Source organism: Loxodonta africana, chromosome 3, assembly GCF_030014295.1.
Source record: "Loxodonta africana isolate mLoxAfr1 chromosome 3, mLoxAfr1.hap2, whole genome shotgun sequence".
NCBI classification, from domain to species: Eukaryota; Metazoa; Chordata; class Mammalia; order Proboscidea; family Elephantidae; genus Loxodonta; species Loxodonta africana.
The window spans coordinates 152617906-152638848 of record NC_087344.1 but is presented as its reverse complement, the minus strand read 5'-3'; the positions used below and the strand labels follow the sequence as shown (position 1 = coordinate 152638848).

General features: G+C 43.0%; 2 non-coding genes across 2 annotated transcripts; one reads left to right on the top strand and one right to left on the bottom strand.

Annotated features, from left to right (window-relative positions):
- Positions 1-16420: 16420 nt before the first annotated feature.
- On the top strand, positions 16421-16493 carry TRNAK-CUU (transfer RNA lysine (anticodon CUU)). Its single transcript has one exon. It is a non-coding gene; the product is annotated as a tRNA-Lys (tRNA).
- Positions 16494-20366: 3873 nt separating this feature from the next.
- On the bottom strand, positions 20367-20440 carry TRNAN-GUU (transfer RNA asparagine (anticodon GUU)). Its single transcript has one exon. It is a non-coding gene; the product is annotated as a tRNA-Asn (tRNA).
- Positions 20441-20943: the final 503 nt, after the last annotated feature.

Genomic DNA, 20943 nt, shown 5'->3' with positions numbered 1-20943 from the left:
AGCTCCATAGACACATTCAAACTCCCTGAGGGACCAAATTGCTGGGCTGAGGGCTGTAGGGAAACATCCAGCTCAATTGGCATAGCCCAGTTTGTAAAGAATATGTTCTACATTCTACTTTGGTGAGTAGCATCTGGGGTCTTAAAAGCCTATGAGTGGCCAACTAAGATACTCCACTGGTCTCAGGAGCAAGAAAGCAAGGAAGAATGAAGAAAACTAAAGATACAAGGGAAAGATTAGTTCAAGGGACTAATGGACCACATCTACCATAGCCTTAGCCTCCACCAGACTGAATCCAGTAAAACTAGATGGTGCCCAGCTACCACCACTGACTGCTCTGACAGGAATCACAATAGAGGGTCCCAACAGAGCTGAAGAAAAATGTAGAACAAAACTCTACCTCTAAAAGAAAGACCAGACTTGCTGCCTGATAGAGACTGGAGAAACCCTGAGAGTGTGGCCCCTGGAAACCCTTTCAACTCAGTAAAGAGGTCACTCCTGAGGTTCACCCTTCAGCCAAAGATTGAACAGGCCCATGGAACAAACAAGCCTAAAGGGGTGCACCAGCCCTCCGGCAGGGACTGGAAGGCAGGAAGGAATACCTCATGTTGTGGGCTTGTTAACCAGTGTCATAGAACAATGTGTGTACTGTTTAATGAGAAACTAGTTTGTTCTGCAAACCTTCATCTAAAGTACAAGAAATAAATAAATAAAGTAAAAAAAATAAAGACGGCAAATTAGAACTTGGGATGTTCTAAAATACAAAAAAGTTGCAATAACAGTAACTTCATATATTCTTCACATAGACTCGCCAATTAACATTTTCCCACACTTGCATTGTCGATCTTTCTCCATATACATGTATTTGCCGCATCATTTGAGAGTAGCTTGCAAACATCTCAAGATTATTTGGTAGTGTCGCTGTTGCTGCCTTCCTTTGGCAATATCCCTCAAGACTAGTCTCTTCAGAGCCTCTCCTCGAGGGCCAGAGGGAAGGGTTTTGTACTTCCACGAGGCTCCTCTTGCACCTTCAGGAACCTAACACCCATTCCATTCAGTCTGTAGAGAAGGTTCGGGCAGAGATTTATCCAGTTTTCCCTGACAGTGGGGGCCAGGGGTGCCGTGTGCTAGTATGAACTTCTAGCCCCGGCTGCCCTCATGCCCTGGTGGGCTCCAGATAAAAACATTCCTGTTATTTCAAAACTACTTCAATCATTAGGGCTTCTTGATGTCTGATTTAAGCAAGTATGAACAGGATGAGATCATTGCTGGGGTGACAGAAAAAACATTTTCATAGATGGATCTTTAAGTTTCAGCAACCGCCTGGTTTCGGTAATGTAGTCATTATCACGTTCGCCCCACACGTGAAAGGTCCTGGTTTGAAACCAGGCACAGCTTCCTTTTACTCCTCCTCCAGTAGATTGCTACATTTTCTCACTACTTTAGACTATAATAAGACTCAAGTCCTGAAAAGCCCCAGAGGGAAATGCACAAAGTGTGGTGACCCATGGGAAGGTGAAATACAACCAGAGGTGGTGGTGGTGGGGGGGGGGTGCGTTGAGTCGGCTCCGACTCATAGCGACCCTATGCACAACAGAACAAAACACTGCCCGGTCCTGCGCCATCCTTACAATCGTTGTTATGCTTGAGCTCATGGTTGCAACCACTGTGTCAACCCACATCGTTGAGGGCCTTCCCCTTCTCCGCTGACCCGCTGCTTTACCAAGCATGATGTCCTTCTCCAGGAACTGATCCCTCCTGACAACATGTCCAAAGTATGTAAGACGCAGTCCGCCATCCTTGCTTCTAAGGAGCATTCTGGTTGTATTTCATCCAAGACGGATTTATTCGTTCTTCTGGCAGTCCATGGTATATTCAATATTCTTTTCCAACGCCACAATTCAAAGGCGTCAATTCTTCTTCCATCTTCGGTCTTCGACCAGAAATACTACAAGATTTTTGCCATTATATATGAACAGAAATCCTGGGGTACATTTATTGGAAATGGATCCTAAGGGGGTGGAAGCAGTGTGGAAGGAATACAATGTTGGATACGGCTATGTATTTTTACTGACATAGGTGCACTAAGGAGAAATTCCAGAGCCATCGTGTTAATCTGAGCAGCTGTAAGCTATTCTAAATTGTTCACTTAGAAGATTTTAGGGGGACATTCGCAGTTCAGTTCAGGCCTTGAGGCCTTGGATGAAAGAGATTTCCATCTAAGGTATCTTTGTTTCTACGTATGCATTCCACCTCCTCGTCCCCCTCCCTTTTTTTACTTTTAATTAATTAATTAATTAAAAAAATTTTATTGTGCATTAAGTGAAAGTTTACAAATCAAGTCAGGCTCTCACACAAAAACTTACATACACCTTGCTACATATCCCCATCTGCTCTCCCCTCAATGAGACAGCCCGCTCCTTCCATCCACTCTCACGTTTTGTGTCCATTTTGCCAGCGTCTAACCCCCACTACCCTCCCATCTCCCCTCCAGGGAGGAGATGCTGACATAGTCTCAAGTGTCCACCTGATCCAAGAAGCTCACTCCTTACCAATATCCCTTTCCAACATACTGTCCAGTCCAATCCCTGTCTGAAGAGTTGGCTTTGGGAATGGTTCCTGTCCTGGGCTAACAGAAGGTCTGGGGGCCATGACCACCAGAGTCCTAGTTTCAGTCAGACCATTAAGTCTGGTCTTTTTACAAGAATTTGGGGTCTGCATCCCACTGCTCTCCTGCTCCCTCAGGGGTTCTCTGTTGTGTTCCCTGTCAGGGCAGTCATCGGTTGTAGCCAGGCACCATCTAGCTCTTCTGATCTCAGGCTGATGTAGTCTCTGGTTTATGTGGCCCTTTCTGTCTCTTGGGCTTGTAATTACCTTGTGTTCTTGGTGTTCTTCATTCTTTTTTGATCCAGGTGGGTTGAGACCAATTGATGCATCTTAGATGTCCGCTTGCTAGCGTTTAAGACCCCAGATGCCTCTCTCCAAGGTGGGATGCAGAATGTTTTCTTAATAGATTTTATTATGCCAATTGACTTAGATGTCCCCTGAAACCATGGTCCCCAAACCCCTGCCCCTGCTACGCTGGCCTTCAAAGCATTCAGTTTATTCCGGAAACTTCTTTGCTTTTGGTTTAGTCGAGTTGTGCTGACCTAGCCTGTATTGTGTGTTGTCTTTCCAGTCACCTAAAGTAGTTCTTTCTACTATCTAATTAGTGAATACCCCTCTCCTACCCTCCCTCCCTACCCCCTCTCATAATCATCAAAGAATATTTTCTTCTCTGTTTAAACTGTTCTTGAGTTCTTATAATAGTGGTCTTATACAACATTTGTCCTTTTGCAACTGACTAATTTCACTCAGCATAATGCCTTCCAGATTCCCCCATGTTATGAAATGTTTCATAGATTCATCACTGTTCTTTATCAATGCATAGTATTCCATCCTGTGAATATACCATAATTTATTTATCCATTCATCCACTGATGGGCACCTTGATTGCTTCCATCTTTTTGCTATTGTAATCAGTGCTGCAGTGAACATGGGTCTGCCTACGTCTGTTCGTATAAAGGCTCTTATTTCTCTAGGATATATTCCAAGGAGTGGGATTGCTGGATTGTGTGGTAGTTCTATTTCTAGTTTTTTAAGGAAGCACCAAATCGATTTCCAAAGTGGTTGTACCATTTTACATTCCCATCAGCAGCGTGTAAGTGTTCCAATCTCTCCACAGTCTCTCCAACGTTTATTGTTTTATGTTTTTTGGATTAATGCCAAACTTGTCGGTGTGAGATGAAATCTCATTGTAGTTTTGATTTGCATTTCTCTTAATGGCTAATGATGGTGAACATTTCCTCACGTATCTGTTAGCTACCTGAATGTCTTCTTTAGGGAAGTATCTGTCATATCTTTTCCCAATTTTTTAATCGGGTTATTTGTGTTTTTGCAGTTGAGTTTTTGCAGTATCATGTAGGTTTTAGAGATCAGGGGTTGATGGGAAATGTCATAGCTAAAAACTTTTTCCCAATCTGTAGGTAATCTTTTTACTCTTTTGGTGAAGTCTTTGGTTGAGCATAGGTGTTTGATTTTTAGAAGCTCCCAGTTATCTAGTTTTTCTTCTGTATTATTAGTAATGTTTTGTATACTATTTATGCCATGTATTAGGGCTCCTAACCTTGTCTCTATTTTTTCTTCCATGATCTTTATCGTTTTAGATTTTATATTTAGGTCTTTGTTCCATTTTGAGCTTGTTTTTGTGCTTGGAGTGAGGTATGGGTATTGTTTCATTTTTTTGCAGATGGATATCCAGTTATGCTAGCACCATTTGTTAAAAAGACTGTCTTTTCCCCATTTAACTGTTTTGGGGCCTTTGTCAAATATCAACTGCTCACATGTGGATGGATTTATGTCTGGATTCTCAATTCTGTTCCATTGGTCTATGTATCTGTTGTTATACCAGTACCAGGCTGTTTTGACTATTGTGGCAGTATAATAGGCTTTAAAATTAGGTAGAGTAAGGCCTCCCATTTTGTTCTTCTTTTTCAGCAATGCTTTACTTATCTGGGGCCTCTTTCCCTTCCATATGAAGTTGGTGATCTGTTCCTCCATCTCATTAAAGAATGTCGTTGGGATTTGGATCAGAATTGCATTAAATGTAGAGATCACTTTTGGTAGAATAGACATTTTTATGATGTTAGGTCTTCTATCCATGAGCAAGGTACGTTTTTCCACTTATGTAGGTCTCTTTTGATTTCTTGCAAAGCTCACTGTAGTTTTCTTTGTATAAGTCTTTTACATCTCTGGCAAGATTTATTCCTAAGTATCTTATTTTCTTGGAGGCTACTGTAAATGGTTTTGACTTGGCGATTTCCTCTTCGATGTTCTTTTCGGTGGTGTAGAAGAATCCAACTGATTTTTGTATGTTTATCTTATATCCCGATACTCTGCTGAACTCTTCTATTAGTTTCAGTAGTTTTCTGGAGGATTCCTTAGGGTTTTCTGTGTATAAGATCATGTCATCTGCAAATGCAGATAATTTTACTTCTTCCTTGCCAATCTGGATGCCCTTTACTTCTTTACCTAGCCTAATTGCTCCGGCTAGGACTTCCAGCACAATGTTGAATAAGAGCGGTGATAAAGAACATCCTTGTCTGGTTCCCGATCTCAAGAGGAATGCTTTCAGGCTCTCTCCTTTTAGGATGATGTTGGCTGTTGGCTTTGTATAAATGCCCTTTATTATGTTGAGGAATTTTCCTTCTATTCCTATTTTGCTGAGAGTTTTTGTCATGAATGAGTGTTGAACTTTGTCAAATGCCTTTTCTGCATCAATTGATAAAATGATGTGATTCTTGTTTTTGTTTTATTTATGTGATGGATTACATTAATTGTTTTTCTAATGTTGAACTATCCCTGCATTAAAAAAAAAAAAAAAGCATACCTGGTATGAATTCCACTTGGTCTTGGTGGATTATTTTTTTGATATATTGTTGAATTCTATTGGCTAGAATTTTGTTGAGGATTTTTGCATCTAAATTCATGAGGGATATAGGTCTGTAATTTTCTTTTTTTGTGGTGTCTTTACCTGGTTTTGGTATCAGGGATATGGTGGCTTCATAGAATGATTTTGGTAGTATTCCGTCCTTTTCTATGTTCTGATATACCTTTAGTAGTAGTGGTGTTAACTCTTCTTGGACAGTTTGGTAGAACTCTTTGGTGAAGTCATCAGGGCCAGGGATTTTTTATTGGGAGTTTTTTGATTACCTTTTCGATCTCTTCTTTTGTTATGGGTCTATTTAGTTGTTTTACCTCTGTTTGTGTTAGTTTACGTAGATAGTGTGTTTTTAGGAATTCATCCATTTCTTCTAGGTTTTCAAATTTGTTGGAGTACAATTTTTCATGGTAATCTGATTTCAGTTGAGTCTGTTGTAATACTGCCCATCTCATTTCTTATTCAGGTTATTTGCTTCCTCTCCTGTTTTTCTTTTGTCAGTTTGGCCAATGGTTTATCAATTTTGTTGATTTTTTCAGAGAACCAGCTTTTGGTCTTGTTAATTCTTTCAATTGTTTTTCTGTTTTCTATTTCATTTAGTTCTGCTCTAATTTTTATTGTTTTCTTCTGGTGCCTGAGGGTTTCTTTTGTTGTTGTCTTTCTATTCGTTCAAGTTGTAGGGATAATTCTTTGATTTTGGCCCTTTCTTCTTTTTGGATGTGTGCATTTATTGATATAAATTGACCTCAGAGCACTGCTTTCATTGTGTCCCACAGGTTCTAATAGGAAGTGTTTTCATTCTCATTGGATTTTATGAATTTCTTTATTCCATCCTTAATGTCCTGTATAATCCAGTCTTTTTTGAGCAGGGTATTGTTCAGTTTCCAAGTGTTTGATTTCTTTTTCCTGCTTTTTCTGTTATTGATTTCCACTTTTATGGCCTTAGGGTCAGAGAAAATGCTTTGTAGTATTTCAATGTTTTGGATTCTGCTAAGGCTTGCTTTATGACCTAATATGTGGTCTATTCTAGAGAAAGTTCCATGTGCACTAGAAAAGAACGTATACTTGGTTGCTGTTGGGTGGAGTGTTCTGCATATGTCTATAAGGTCAAGTTGGTTGATTGTGGCATTTAGATCTTCCGTGTCTTTATTGAGCTTCTTTCTGGATATCCTGTCCTTCACCAAAAGTGGTATGTTGAAGTCTCCTACCATTATTGTGGAGCTGTCTGTCTCACTTTTCAATGCTGATAGAGTTTGTTTTATGTATCTTGCAGCCTTGTCATTGGGTGCATAAATATTTAATATGGTTATGTCTTCTTGGTATAACCCAGTGCTGTCGAGTCTTCTTGGTATATTGTCCCTTCAATCATTATATAGTGTCCTTCCTTATCCTTACAATGGATGTAACTTTAAAGTCCATTTTGTCAGAAACTAATATTGCCACTTCTGCTCTTTTTTGATTGTTGTTTGCTTGATATATTTTTTTCCATCCTTTGAGTTTTAGTTTGTTTGTGTCCCTAAGTCTAAAGAGTGTCTCTTGTAGGCAGCATATAGATGGATGATGTTTTTTAATCCATTCTGCCACCCTCTGTGTCTTTATTGGTTCATTTAGTCCATCTACATTCAGCATAATTATGGATAGGTAATTTTTTTTTTTTTTTATGATTTAGTGCTATCATTTTGATGTCTTTTTTTGTGTGTTGTTGACAGTTTCTTTTTCCCACTTAATTTTATGTGCTGAGTAGATTATCTTTATATATTGTCCTTTCCTCATATTTGTAATTGTTGATTTTGTTTCTGCTGAGTCTCTATTTTTTTTCTTGTATTTTATTTTGATGAGTAGGATAGTTTGCCTCCTTTGTGGTTACCTTATTATTTACCCCTATTTTTCTAAATTTAAACCTAACTTTTATTTCTTTGTATTGCCGTATCTTACTCTCCATATGGAAGATCTATGATTACATTTCTTGGTCCCTCTTTATTGTTTTAATACTATCTTCTTTTATATAATAACATAGCTGTTACCCTGTTTTGAGCTTTTTTTTAAATCTTGCTTTTTTTTTTTTTATTTCACTGTCTGGGTTGACTTCTGATTGCTCTTTCCAGTGTTCTAGTCTTGGGTTGATACCTGATATTATTGATTTTCTAACCAAAGAACTCCCTTTAGTATTTCTTGTAGTTTTGCACTGGTTTTTACAAATTCCCTAAACTTCTGTTTATCTGGAAATGTCCTAATTTCACCTTCATATTTAAAAGACAGTTTTTCTGGATATATGACTCTTGGTTGGCAATTTTTTTCCTTCAGTTTTTCAAATAAGTCATCCCATTGCCTTCTTGCCTGCATGGTTTCTGCCAAGTAGTCTGAGTTTATTCTTATTGGCTCTCCTTTGTAGGTGACTTTTAGTTTATTCCTAGCTGCTCTTAAAATTTTCTTTATCTTGGTTTTGGCAAGTTTGATTATAATATATTTTGATGACTTTCTTTTTTTTAAATAATTTTTATTGTGCTTTAAGTGAAAGTTTACAAATCAAGTCAATCTCTCACACAAAAACCCATGTACACCTTGCTACACACTCCCAATTACTCTCCCCCTAATGAGACAGTGGGCTTTCTCCCTCCACTCTCTCTTTTCATGTGCATTTCACCAGCTTCTAACCCCCTCCACCCTCTTATCTCCCCTTCAGGCAGGAGATGCCAACATAGTCTCAAGTGTCCACTGATCCAAGAAGCTCACTCCTCACCAGCATCCCTCTCCAACCCATTGTGCAGTCCAATCCATGTCTGAAGAGTTGGCTTTGGGGATGATTCCTGTCCTGGGGCAACAGAAGGTCTGGAGGCCATGACCACCGGGGTCCTTCTAGGCTCAGTCAGACCATTAACTCTGGTCTTATGAGAATTTGGGGTCTGCATCCCACTGCTTTCCTGCTCCCTTAGGGGTTCTCTGTTGTGTTCCCTGTCAGGGCAGTCATCGGTTGTAGCTGGGCAGCATCTAGTTCTTCTGGTGATGACTTTCTTTTAACATCTATCTTATGTGGAGTTCAATGAGCATCTTGGATAGATATCTTCTCATCTTTCATGATATTAGGGAAGTTTTCTGCCAACAAATCTTCAACAATTCTCTCTGTATTTTCTCTTATCCCTCCCTGTTCTGGTACTCCAATCACTCTTAGGTTATTTCTCTTGATAGAGTCCCACATGATTCTTAAGGTTTCTTCTTCCTTTTTTTTTTTTTTTTTTAATTCTTTCATCTGATTTTTCTTCAAATATATTAGTGCCAAGTGATTTTTCTTCAAGTTCAGAAATTCTGGCTTCTACTTGCTCATTTCTGCTCCTCTGACTTTCTATTGAGTTATCTACTTCTGTAATTTTATCATTAATCTTCTGAATTTCTGATTGCTGTCTATGGATTTTTCCAGCTTATTAAATTTTTCATCATGTTCCTGAATAATCTTTCTAATTTCTTCAATTGCTTTATCTGTGTGTTCTTTGGCTTGTTCTGCCTATTGCCTCATTTCCTTCCTGATGTCTTGAAGGGTTCTCTATATTAATCTTTTGTATTCTGCCTCTGGTAATTCCAGGAATGCACTTTCATCTAGAAGATCCCTGGATTCTTTGTTTTGAGAGCTTGTTGAGGTGATCATGGTCTGTTTCTTAATGTGACTTGATATTGACTGTTGTCTCTGAGCCATCTATAAGTTATTGTATTAGTTTATGCTTGCTTACTGTTTTGTAGCTTCTTGCTTTGTTTTGTTTTGATATGCCCAAATGGGTTGCTTGAGTGAGCTAGCTTGATTATTTTCGCCTTTGGAGCTCTGACATCCTGTCCCCAGATGGCTAGAGCTGTTATCAGGTATACCAGTCTAGGAGTCCATTCAGTTTTCTTGTATGAATTCAGATCATCAAGTGTGTGGTATAGGCTTTGTCCTACAGTCTTAGAGGCGCAGGGGTGATTGTACAGGTATCTGATTGCAGCAGGGAGTCACGCTCTGAACAAGGCTGGGAGCTGAGAGCTGACCCCTGAGTGTCTCTGAGGAAAGTGTATCCCTGTTCCCTAAAGCATGCAGGTGGGTGGGTTCGGCAGATGGGCCATGGGCACCCAACGTTTTTGGTTGTAAGGACTGGGAGGTACCAGTTATCCTTGGACCCTTGTCACGGGTGATTGGGTGACCTGAATGGAGCTACTGGTCCTTAGGCCCCTCATGTGGGTAGGTGAGGACCCAGTTTAACAGGCAAAAAGCAATGTCAAACATCAAACACCCACCTCTCCACCGCACAGGTGAAATGGTTGGAATCTGCCAGTAAGGGCCTACTCTCCTGAAATAGGCACACACAGGTCCATGCAGAGGGAAAAGGTGCTCAAAGCCCACAGACCGTTTATGCCTGGACAGGAGCTGCTTCTGTCCTGAGCTCCCCTGGTTAGTGAAGCTGGCAAATTATCTTTTCCCCCCATTGCAAATTTTTTCCTTCTCCAAGGCTGGCAGGATGGCTCTACGCATTCAACAGTGCCTTTCTCAGGCCTGGGGAATTCAGCTGCTGAAGCCGGCTTGGGAGTGGGGGGATGATAAAATATACACAAGTACTTAGCATTTGCTGAGAGTGCCATTCTTCTCTGGTTCCAGAGGTGTGAGGAGGGTGTGTGGCTGGCTGCTTCTCCCTAAGGAAATTGCAGCAGAAGGCTAGTACCAGCCCGCCACCGCAGCTCCAGGAATGGTGCCTGAGGGCTCCCCGCAATTCAGGTCTGGTAACTCCTCTCTGCTTCTGAACCATCTCTTCCTCCCCCTGCCCCTCTGTTTGTTTTCTAAGCTTGCCTTTGATGCTCAGGGCTCCTAGCTTGTCATAAATATACTGGTTTCACTTGTTTTTTCAGGTCTTTGTTGTAAAGAGCGCTTGCGGGGGAAGAGTATGTCTATTCTGCCATCTTGGCTCCTCCTCATCCCTTTTTTAAGTTAGAGGAATCGCTAGTGCTAGGTGCTCCTCACCCTGGGCGCCTCTCCTCCCACTGGCAATCTCACAACCTTGTCCAGGGCCCTGGATCCTGCATTTACTTCCCCACATGCTGCTGCCTCACAAAGGCATAGCCCAGATGAGGGAACTTCCTCCACGACTTTTGGACTTGAGGGCCTTTTGGAGAAAGCCGAGAGGGAATGGCAGTTGGGAATGATCCCTGAAGGGGAGGACTTTACAGGGAAAGATGAGAGAACATGGGCTTCTCAGAGCTCCATGCGAGGGGCGCTACTGTCAGAAGATTCGAGAAAAGGAACTTAAATTACAGATCTCTGGTGGTCTGCTTGTTAGGATTTGGCACTTTCACCCTGCAGCCTGGACTTGTTTCCCTCCAGGTCAGGAAATCCTTATGCAACGCCTCTCTTTTGACAGGAACCTTCTTAATTATTCCCATAGCACTGGTGCGCTACAAGGGTCAGATGTAGAAAACTCCCACAGAGACAACCCCAAAACTATGTTGAAGGAAAGGACATAATGGCGGGCCATTTGTCTCTTCTCAAACACAGGGCTGGACATCCTGCATCTCAGACTTCCGGCGCAGACCCTGGTGGGCATGCTCCTTCTTTTCTTCCTCAGGGGACACGGTTTTTGCCGTTTCTACTTTTCACACAAGGGAGGAGCTGTTTTAGAGAGCTAAAAAGCATCTTGCCCAAGGTTATATAGACATGCAGCAATTTAGTCTGCATGAGGGTCTCTCCAGCTCCCTCTGCTATCAAAAAACCAAACGGGGAGCGTTGGAGTGGGTTCTGACCTATAGTCACCCCATAGGACTGAGTCGAACTGCCCCATAGGGTTTCTAAGGCTGTAGTCTTTACAGTTAGCAGCAAGCATTTAACTGCTGCAACACCCGGGATCATCCCCAGTGTGCTAGGCTGCTATAATTGTGAGAAGGAGGTCCGCTTCTGGTCATGGCTGTTTGCTTTTACCAGAGACACTCTACAAGATAACATGTATAAAATGTAGACAAAATTTGTATATATTTTAAGTCAGGTGAACGTTCTGTGAGACTGAATAAAAGCAGATAGGCACGGGGAAGAAAGTACAAAACTGAATGCATGCTAGAGTGGATTTATCAGGTTAGATCCACAGATCCACACATGGAAGGACACACCTTTTACTACAGGTGTGAGGAACAAATTTGTGAAGGGAGCCCCAGCATCCTTCAAGATGCTGTGATTGCTATCTTATGTAAATCAGATTTGGCAGTGGGAACTGCCCTAACTGAATTAAGACATCTAGCTACAATGGGGCTGATGGGATCCCATAGTAGTAGGGGCCAAGTGGCCGCACTCAGTCGACAAAGACAAGTGGGGACTGGTTACAGTAATAGACAGCAGAGTCAAAGTAGAAATCAGAATAGTCTGACTCATATGGACTTATGGCTTTGGCTACTTAGTCACAGTGTCCCTAGGAGTGAAATAGATGGGAAATGTACTAAATATTTACTTGATCTGTACAAATGGATGAATTCTAAGTCAGGTGAACAGCAGCCTAACTTGAATCACCAGAATAGAGAGTCACGGTTTTTCAGTCAATTCCCAGGCTTGAGAGAGTTTAAAGACCTACAACCCCTTGAATGAAGGGGAGGCCAGGTCCCCTTGAGGAAGGACTCCAATACACTGCCAAAAGTTTATACCGTTGGTCTCTCTCCCGCCCTTCCCAAAGGGATCTACGGCCATTTACAAGAGTAACTGTTCTCTGGGGAAAGGGAAATAATCAGACTCTTTGGGGATTACCAGATACTGGCTCTGAACTGACATTAATTCCAGGAGACCCAAAACATCTCCAGGACACACCAGTCAGAGTGGGGGCACATGGAGGTCAGGTTATTAATGGAGTCTTGGCTCATGTCTGTCTCACAGTAGGCCCAGTGAGTCCCCAAGCCCATCCTGTAGCAATTTACCCAGTTCTAGAATGCATATTTGGAATAGATATACTCAGCAACTGGCAGAACCCCCATATTGGATCCCTGACAAATGGATTAAGGGCTATTATGGTAGGGAAAGCCAAATGGAGGCCATTAGAACTGCCCCTGCCTAGGAAAATAGTAAACCAGAAGCAATACCATATTTCTGGAGGGATTGCAGAGATTACTGCCACCATCACGGACTTGAAGGATGCAGGGGTGATGATTCCCACCACACCCACATTCAACTCACCTATTTGGCCTGTGCAAAAGACAGATGGATCTTGGAGAATGACAGTAGATTGTTGAAAACTTAACCAAGTGGTGACTCCAATTGCAGCTGCTGTTCCAGATGTAGTTTCATAGCTTGAGCTAATTAATACATTTTTTTTTTCTGGTAACTTTTTGTATGCAGCTATTGATCTGGCTAGTGCCGTTTTCTCCCATATCTATCTCAAAGGACCACCAGAAGCAATTTGCCTTCAACTGGCAAGACCAGCAACACACTTTCACTTGCCTACCTCAGAGCAACATCAATTCTCAAACCCTATGTCATAATTTAGTCTGTAGGGAACTTGATTGACTTTCCCTTCCACAAGATGTCACACTGGTCCATTACATTGATGACATTATGCTGATCTGACTTAGTAAGGAAGAAGTGTCAGTGACTCTGGACTTATTGGTAAAACATTTGCGTGCTAGAGGGTGGGAAATCAATCCCACAAAAATTCAGGCGCCTTCCACTTCAGTGAAATTTCTGGGGGTCCGGCACTGTGGGGCATGTTGAGAAATTCCTTCTAAAGTGAAGGATAAGTTATTGCATCTGGCTGCTCCCACAACTAAAAAGGAGGCACAGAGCCTAGTGGGCCTCTTTGGATTTTGGAGGCAATGTGTTCCTTATTTGGTATGCTTCTCTGGCCTATTTATGAAGTGACTCAAAAAGCTGCTAATTTTGAGTGTGGCCCAGAACAAGAGAAGTCTCTACAACAGGTTCAGGCTGCTCTGCAAGCCGCTGTGCCACTTGGGCCATATGATACAGCTGATCCAATGGTGCTTGAAGTGTCTGTAGCAGATAGAGATGCTGTTTGGAGTCTTTGGCAGGCCCCTATTGGTGAATCACAGTGTAGGCCCTTAGGATTTTGGAAGCAAAGCCCTGCCATCCTCTGCAGATAACTACTCTCCTTTTGAGAAACAGCTTTTAGCTTGTTATTGGGCCTTAGTAGAGACTGAACGCTTAACCATGGGCCACCAAGTCACCATGCAGCCTGAGCTGCCCATCACGAGCTGCGTGTTGTCTGACCCACAGAGTCATGAAGTTGGATGTGCACAGCAGCACTCCATCATTAAATGGAAGTGGTATATACCAGATCAGGTCCAAGGAGGACCTGAAGGCACAAGTAAGTTGCATGAGGAAGCGGCCCAAGAGCCCATGGTCTCCACTCCTGTCACATTACCTTCTATCTCCCAGTCTGCACCTATAGCCTCATGGAGAGTTCCTTACGACCAGTTGACTGAAGAAGAGAAAACTAGTGCCTGGTTTACAGATGGTTCTGTGCGATACACAGGCACCACTCAAGGGTGGACAGTGGCAGCACTACAGCCCCTTTCTGGGACCTCCCTGAAGGACAGTGGTGAAGGGAAATCCTCCCAATAGACAGAACTTTGAGCAGTGCACCTGGTTGTTCATTTTGCTTGGAAGGAGAAATGGCCAGATGTGGGATTGTATACTGACTCATGGGCTGTGGCCAATGGTTTGGCTGGATGGTCAGGGACATGGAAGGAAAATGTTTGGAAAATTGAAGACAAGGATTTATGGGGAAGAGGTATGTGGATATACCTCTCCAAATGGGCCAAAGAAGAGAAGATATTTGTGTCTCATGTGAATGCTCCCCAAAAGTTGACCTCAGCAGAGGATGGTTTTATCAAGCGGATAAGTTGATGCCTTCTGTGGAAACCACTAATCCTCTTTCCCCAGCTACTCCCATCTTTTGCCCAATGGGCTCATGAACAAAGTGGCCATGGTAGCAGGGATGGAGGTTATGCATGGACCCAGCAACATGGACTTCCATTCACTAAGGCTGACCGTGCTACAGCCCACTTCTGAGTGCTCAATCTGCCGGCAGCAGAGTCCCCGATATGGCACCATCCCTGGAGGTGACCAAACAGCAACCTGATGGCAAATTGATTGCTTTAGACCACTTCCACCATGGAAAGGGCAGCATTTTGTCCTTACTGGAATAGATACTTACTCTGGATATGGATTTGCCTTCCCTGGATGCCATGCTTCTGCCAAAACTACTGTCCTTAGAGTTACAGAGTGCCGTATCCACTGTCATGGCATCCCACAGAGTGTTGCCCCTGATCAAGGGACTCACGTCACAGCAAACAAAGTGTGGCAGTGGGCCCATGCTCATGGAATTCACTGGTCTTACCATGTTTCCCATCATCCCGAATCAGCTGGCTTAATAGAAGGATGGAATGGTCTCTTAAAGACACAGTTAAGGCACCAGCTAAGTGGCAATACCTTGCAGGGTTGGGGCAATGTTCTCCAGGAGGCTGTATATGCTCTAAACCAGTGTCCAATATATGGTGCCGTTTCTCCCACAGCAAGGATTCATGGGTCCAGGAATCAAGGGGTGGAAATGGGAGTGGCACCACTCACTATTTCCCCTAGTGACCCACTTGCAAGATTTTTGCATCTTGTCCCCGTGACCTTATGCTCTGCAGGCCTAGAGGTCTTAATTCCAAAGGGAGGAATGCTCCCAGCTGGAGACATATCACTGATTCCATTGAACTGTAAGCTAAGAATACCACCTGGCCACTTTGGGCTCCTTATGCCTCTGGCTCAACAGGCAAAGAAGGAACTTACCGTACTTGCTGGTGTGATTGATCCAGACTACCATTTTTTTTTTTTTTTTTTAAAACCAAGAGGAAAGAAACCCTGGTGCCGCAGTGGTTAAGTGCTACGGCTGGTAACCACAAGGTTGGCGGTTCTAAACCCACCAGGTGCTCCTTGGAAACTCTATGGGGACAGTTCTACTCTGTCCTGCTATATAGGGTCGCTATGAGTCGGAATCTACTCGACGGCAGTGGGTGGGTACCAAGAGGAAATCGGACTGATAATATGGAGGTAAAGAAGAGTATGTCAGGAATGCAGGAGATAAAAGTGTGCCCCCAAATAAATAGTGATCAAGACTTACTTTCTCAACGCGTCACCCTCTCCCTCTTACCCCCTCCCCCATCAGGGTTTAGGGGAGTAAAGAGTTTCGGCCTGAGAAGAAAGAAGCTTGGGAGGCAGCTCAAAGGTCCCGAGGCCAGTTTCAGCTCTCCTCCTGCTCCCCGAGGTTGTTTGCCACACTCTTTCCTCTCCCCTAGGGCTCTTTCAGAGCCAGAGTCTGCGAAACCGGGTTCTTGGAGTGACCCGGTCCAGAAGGAATTTGCAGAAATATATAGATTTCAGGACTCTTGATTGCCACGTCCGGTGAGTCCACCTGACCACGCGCGGGCTGTCTTTGAGCCTCGGGTTTGAGCCTCGGGTTTTTTCAGTGGTTAAAGGTAGAGACTGTATCTATGAAATTCCAGACCCAGAGATTGCTTCCACACTGGTGCTGCAGTGGTTAAGAGCTCAGGTTGCTGACCAAAATGTCGGCGGTTTGAATCCACCAGAGGCTCCTTGAAAACCCTGCAAGACAGTTTTACCTGTAAAAAAATATATATATATATTATTTTTTTATTGAGTCGCGGTAACTCTGGTGGCGTAGTGGTTAAGTGCTAAGGTTGCTAACCAAGAGATTTGCAGTTCGAATCCGCCAGTTGCTCCTTTGAAACTCTATGGGGCAGTTCTACTCTGTCCTATAGGGTCGCTATGAGTCAGAATCGATTCGGCAGCAGTGGGCCTTTTTTATTGAGTCGCTGTGAGTCTTAATCGCTAATAAGGGATTTTTTTTTTTTTTTTTTAAGTATGTAGTTAGACTACTGACTGTAGCTCCCTAAACAAAAGGTTAAACATATAAGAAAGATATGCCTACAGGCGCCCGGCTAGCTCAGTCGGTAGAGCATGAGACTCTTAATCTCAGGGTCGTGGGTTCGAGCCCCACGTTGGGCGTACAGTTTTCCCTCGCTTTCGTTTTTATGCAATCTTCTCTAGTCAGCTATCAACAGGATAAAGTAAATAAATACATACATAATACCGTTGACATCAAGTCCATTTTGACTCATAGAGGCCCTACAGGACGAAGTAGACTCCCCCACAAGGTTTCCAAGGAACCACTGGTGGATTCAAACAGCAGCCCACCTCTTAACCACTGCACCACAAGGGCTCCGCCAACAGAGATAAACCAAAAATCAAACCCGTGGTCGTCTAGTTGATTGCGACTCATAGCGACCCTATGAATTATGAGCTTCTCAATTGCCGTTACCGTTCAATTGCCGTTGCTGCCCGTGTTGTTGTAACCGTCGGCGAATTTTTCCAGGAATCTCTTCCCAGCATGTTTGGAAGAAGTACAACCAGAATGCTCCTTACAAGTGAGGATGGCGAGACTTCAGGTCACTTGGTTGGACAAGATATTAGGAGGGACCAGTCCTGGGAGAAGGAAGGACCAGTCCCTGGAGAAGGATATCATGCTTGGAGAAGGGTCAGCAAGAGAGGAAGACCCTGAAGGAGACGGACTGACACAGTAGGTGCAACAATGGGCTCAAACATAGCAACGGTTGTGAGGATGGCCCAGGACTGGGTAATGTTTCCTTCTGATGTACCTAGGGTCGCCATGAGTGGGAACCCACTCGACGGCACCTAACAACAGCAACAGCATATTTTCAACGCACTGGAAAAAAAATACATATATATATATATACATGAAAATATACATCAAAACATACACTACTCAACAATTTCTACATTTACTATTCAGTGACATTGATTACATTGTCACTATCCTTTTCCACATCATTTCGAAGGGAAATGATTTATCCTTTAACATAAACAGTGATTCTCTCAGAACAAGAGACCTTGGAGGCATGTAAAGAACTGCTATGAGGCTTGTGAAGAAGAACTGCCATGAGACCACCTCTCCTTGGCCAGCTTATCTTCCCTGGGAGGCAGCCATGGGACAGTTTCTCAATGCCTTCCGGGTTCTGACGAGATATGAGGGTTTATAGTCTCTTCACCCCCAGACTATAGCTGCAGACTGTAAAACTGCTTAGCTGCTGTAAGAACTGTTTCCTAAGCAGTGAGTATCCCACAACTCCTGTTGTAGTCAACAGATCACTTTTCTTTCCCTGTCTTCCTTTTTGATGTGTGGGATGGGAGCCCGGGCACCACTGACTACTCGTTCTTTTGTTGTCTATGTAAGTAATGCAGAATACACAGCACACACATCTTTTTCATTCTGAATATTTTTGTTGTGATTAATTTTGTCATTGGCAGCATTTTGGTGTCAATTAGTTTTTTTTTTTCTTTAAGTTTGTATACCATGATTTCCTTTATTTATGTGGGAATGAGTTTGCTGTCTTTAGGCTTTTATCATATCTTGACTGAAAAGCTATCTGTCTGTATGTGTTCACTTGATTCACTCTTTCTCTCAGATAGTTATAAACACTGAGATAAATATTCTACCAATCATCATTACAACCTTTATATTCTTGTCAGAGCCTCCCTATTTCGTATTTCCTATTTTAAAATAAAGTTCTGCAGCTGATGTATGTTTTGAATACCATAACTGGATTCTCTTTTTCACAAAAAAGTAATTGTAATGTTGATGCAATTTCAAAATGCAGAACTTTTTTAAAAGTTTTTTTTTTTTTTTTGATTGGCATCTGTGAATTTGTAGCCCAGAGAAGACTGGAAAAACCAAGAGAAGAAGAAAGAAAACAAAAGCCTCTGGAAATTCTGGACCATGATGCATTAAGAAGTCCATAACGACTTTGACTTCCCCGCGACCTCAGGGGACAAGTGTGATTTGTGGCTTAGTGACTTGTAACTTCAGCAGCCTGTGGTCAACTTTGACTCACAGCAGGTGAATATGGTCTGGTTTGTCTGACACTTAATATACTTTTAAAGTCGGTCATTTACTTGTTTAAAAGCAATAAAGTCATTCTTCGTAAAACCCATAAGATGTAAAGGAGAAATGAAATTTCCCTTGATTCTCAATTCCAATCCTAAAGGTAATTCTTGTTAATATTTTGCTATATGGCCTTTTAAAACAATAGTACAGATGTATAGCTTTACTAATCATATGGATGAAGCAATAACTAATTGAAGTACTGTGAGATGCTGTTTAGCCTAGAGACCCAGGAAATCATTACACTTATCCTTCAGTAATCTGTCTACCCTGATCAATGGGATAAAGAATCATAACATTGTTTATAGGGTTTTCATCCCACTTAGGGAATTCTTATAAACTGAGGCAGAACAGGTGGCTTAGGCTGAAGTCCTAATATATTCCTTCTTTTCCTTTCCCAAGCCTAAACTGGATATTATCTCATTATCTCAGATATAGCTGGATCAACAAAAGCAGGTGGTAGAGAGAAAGTGAGGCAGGGGTGGGAGACTCCTCCCCTGCCTGAGTCAGCCTCACCTGTGATGCATCTTTTGTGAAATAGAGAGTAGAGAGAGCCTCAACCCAGTGCTTTTGCTTCATGCTCCTAAACATTTATTGAACTACAATACATAGTCTGTATTTGAAACAATGAGTTAGTATTTGTTCAGCATTTGGGAGCTGGCAGCTTGGGTAGAGAAGCTGAGAATTTTCTAACCACGTGTGTGTTTCTATACACTGTCTTGATTTTCTATTGTCAGACAAACACATACCAATCCCCTCTGGGAGGAAAAGATCACAGAAGTACAAAAAGAGTCCCACACCCACCTCATGTGACTCTCCCTGAGAACTTGCAACCTGGTCACTGTGACATGCATCTCAGACACTCCAGGGGTGCCTCTTTAATGTTACCACCAAACCTCTCAAAGGATCAAAGTAGGACTGAGCTCTAGGTAAAACTACATGAGAATTCATTCTCTACTTCCTATGACAAGTTTTTGTTAGCTACTTGTCCACCCCAGCTCGCCAAACAAGATTTTACAGCAAGCACCACATACATACCAGCATGGACCAAACACTTCCACAACCACAATAGATCACCCTGTGGTATCAAGTTCCCCCAAATAAAGTCTTAAGGATACAATCTCTCCTTTGGTTGCCACAGAAAATAAAAATCCATTACTTGAAGTCCTAATCTGATGAAAAAGTAACCTTCCAAGTCTTCCCTTTCCCATTTTTACTTGTCTCAGGACCAGCCATGAAGGTTCCACTCTGGAGGGTGGGTGAGTGCTGGGTTCCTCAGCAGCTGCAGCCTGGGCTCTCTGTCATGGAACCATGGGAACAGGGTGACCTCTGTCAACCTCTACAGTCAGGCGAATGCAATGCAACCTCAGGTTTCTCCTGGCCACTTTTCCAGAATCCCAGGAGTCAGGAGAACACAGAAGAACATCACAGAGCCAGCCCCTTATGCACAAAATTCAGAGTAATGCGTGAAACTAACAAGCAATAACATTCTCCAAGCAAAGTGATGGTTTTGCACTGCTATTAAAACGCCAAGTGCAGTGTTGCCCAGAAAAGAGCTTTGTCTCAGAATGTGGGGGCTATGACTAGGTACAGATTTTTTGTGGGGCAATTAGGCAGGCACTAGCAAAATCACAAATGCCCAAATACTTTGATCAGGCAAGCCCACATCCAGGAATGCAGTTGCAAAACCCCTGTACAGTGCCTCTGGAATAAAACTCCTCAGGTCCGTTCGCAGGCTTGGTGGAAAATACATCTTTTCTCGAAAAATTTCTTCGTTTAGTCCATTAAATGGGACTTGAATTTTCGTGCAGGATATTTTTTAGTCTGATTCAAAGCGGATAGAAATCCAAAAGGCTCTGAGGATTCGCAGACAACCTAACGCTGCCTTCAAGCAGCTTTTATAAAGGAGAGCATACCGTCGTCCCTGGGTGGGCTCGAACCACCAACCGTTCGGTTAACAGCCGAACGCGCTATCCGATTGCGCCACAGAGACACGAGAATCTTTCGCCTCAAACTTATCTTCTGACGTCAGTAATTGCCCTTCAATCCCAGGCTGGAGATGTCTTCACATCTTTCTGCCTGCCCAACCTTGCGCTCTCCAGAAACTGGGAACACAAGACACACTTAGGTCGAGAGTCTTGCCCTTGGACACGCTTGGGCACTGATGTCGAGCCGGAGTCAGCTGAGGGGACTCCGACCCCCGCAGTCCCGCGCAGTGGGAGGCGCACAGTCGCTGCTCAGCACTTGCAGGGAAGGAAGCGGTACAAACCACCGCCCAGCAGGACTCCGCGTTCCCAGGCTGCCGAGATCCGCCCCAGCCTTCCCTCCGGGAGTCCACTACGCCCCCCTGCTCTGCGCCCGGGGCCTTTCCAAGGAATATTGAGAAAGTAACCAGTCACGTACACTGTCCAGTGCGTAGCTGCCAGGTGCTACCGTAAGAGGCAATGATAAGGAATTATAAAGAACAGAGAGTCGGAGTAAACTTCATACCTGCTT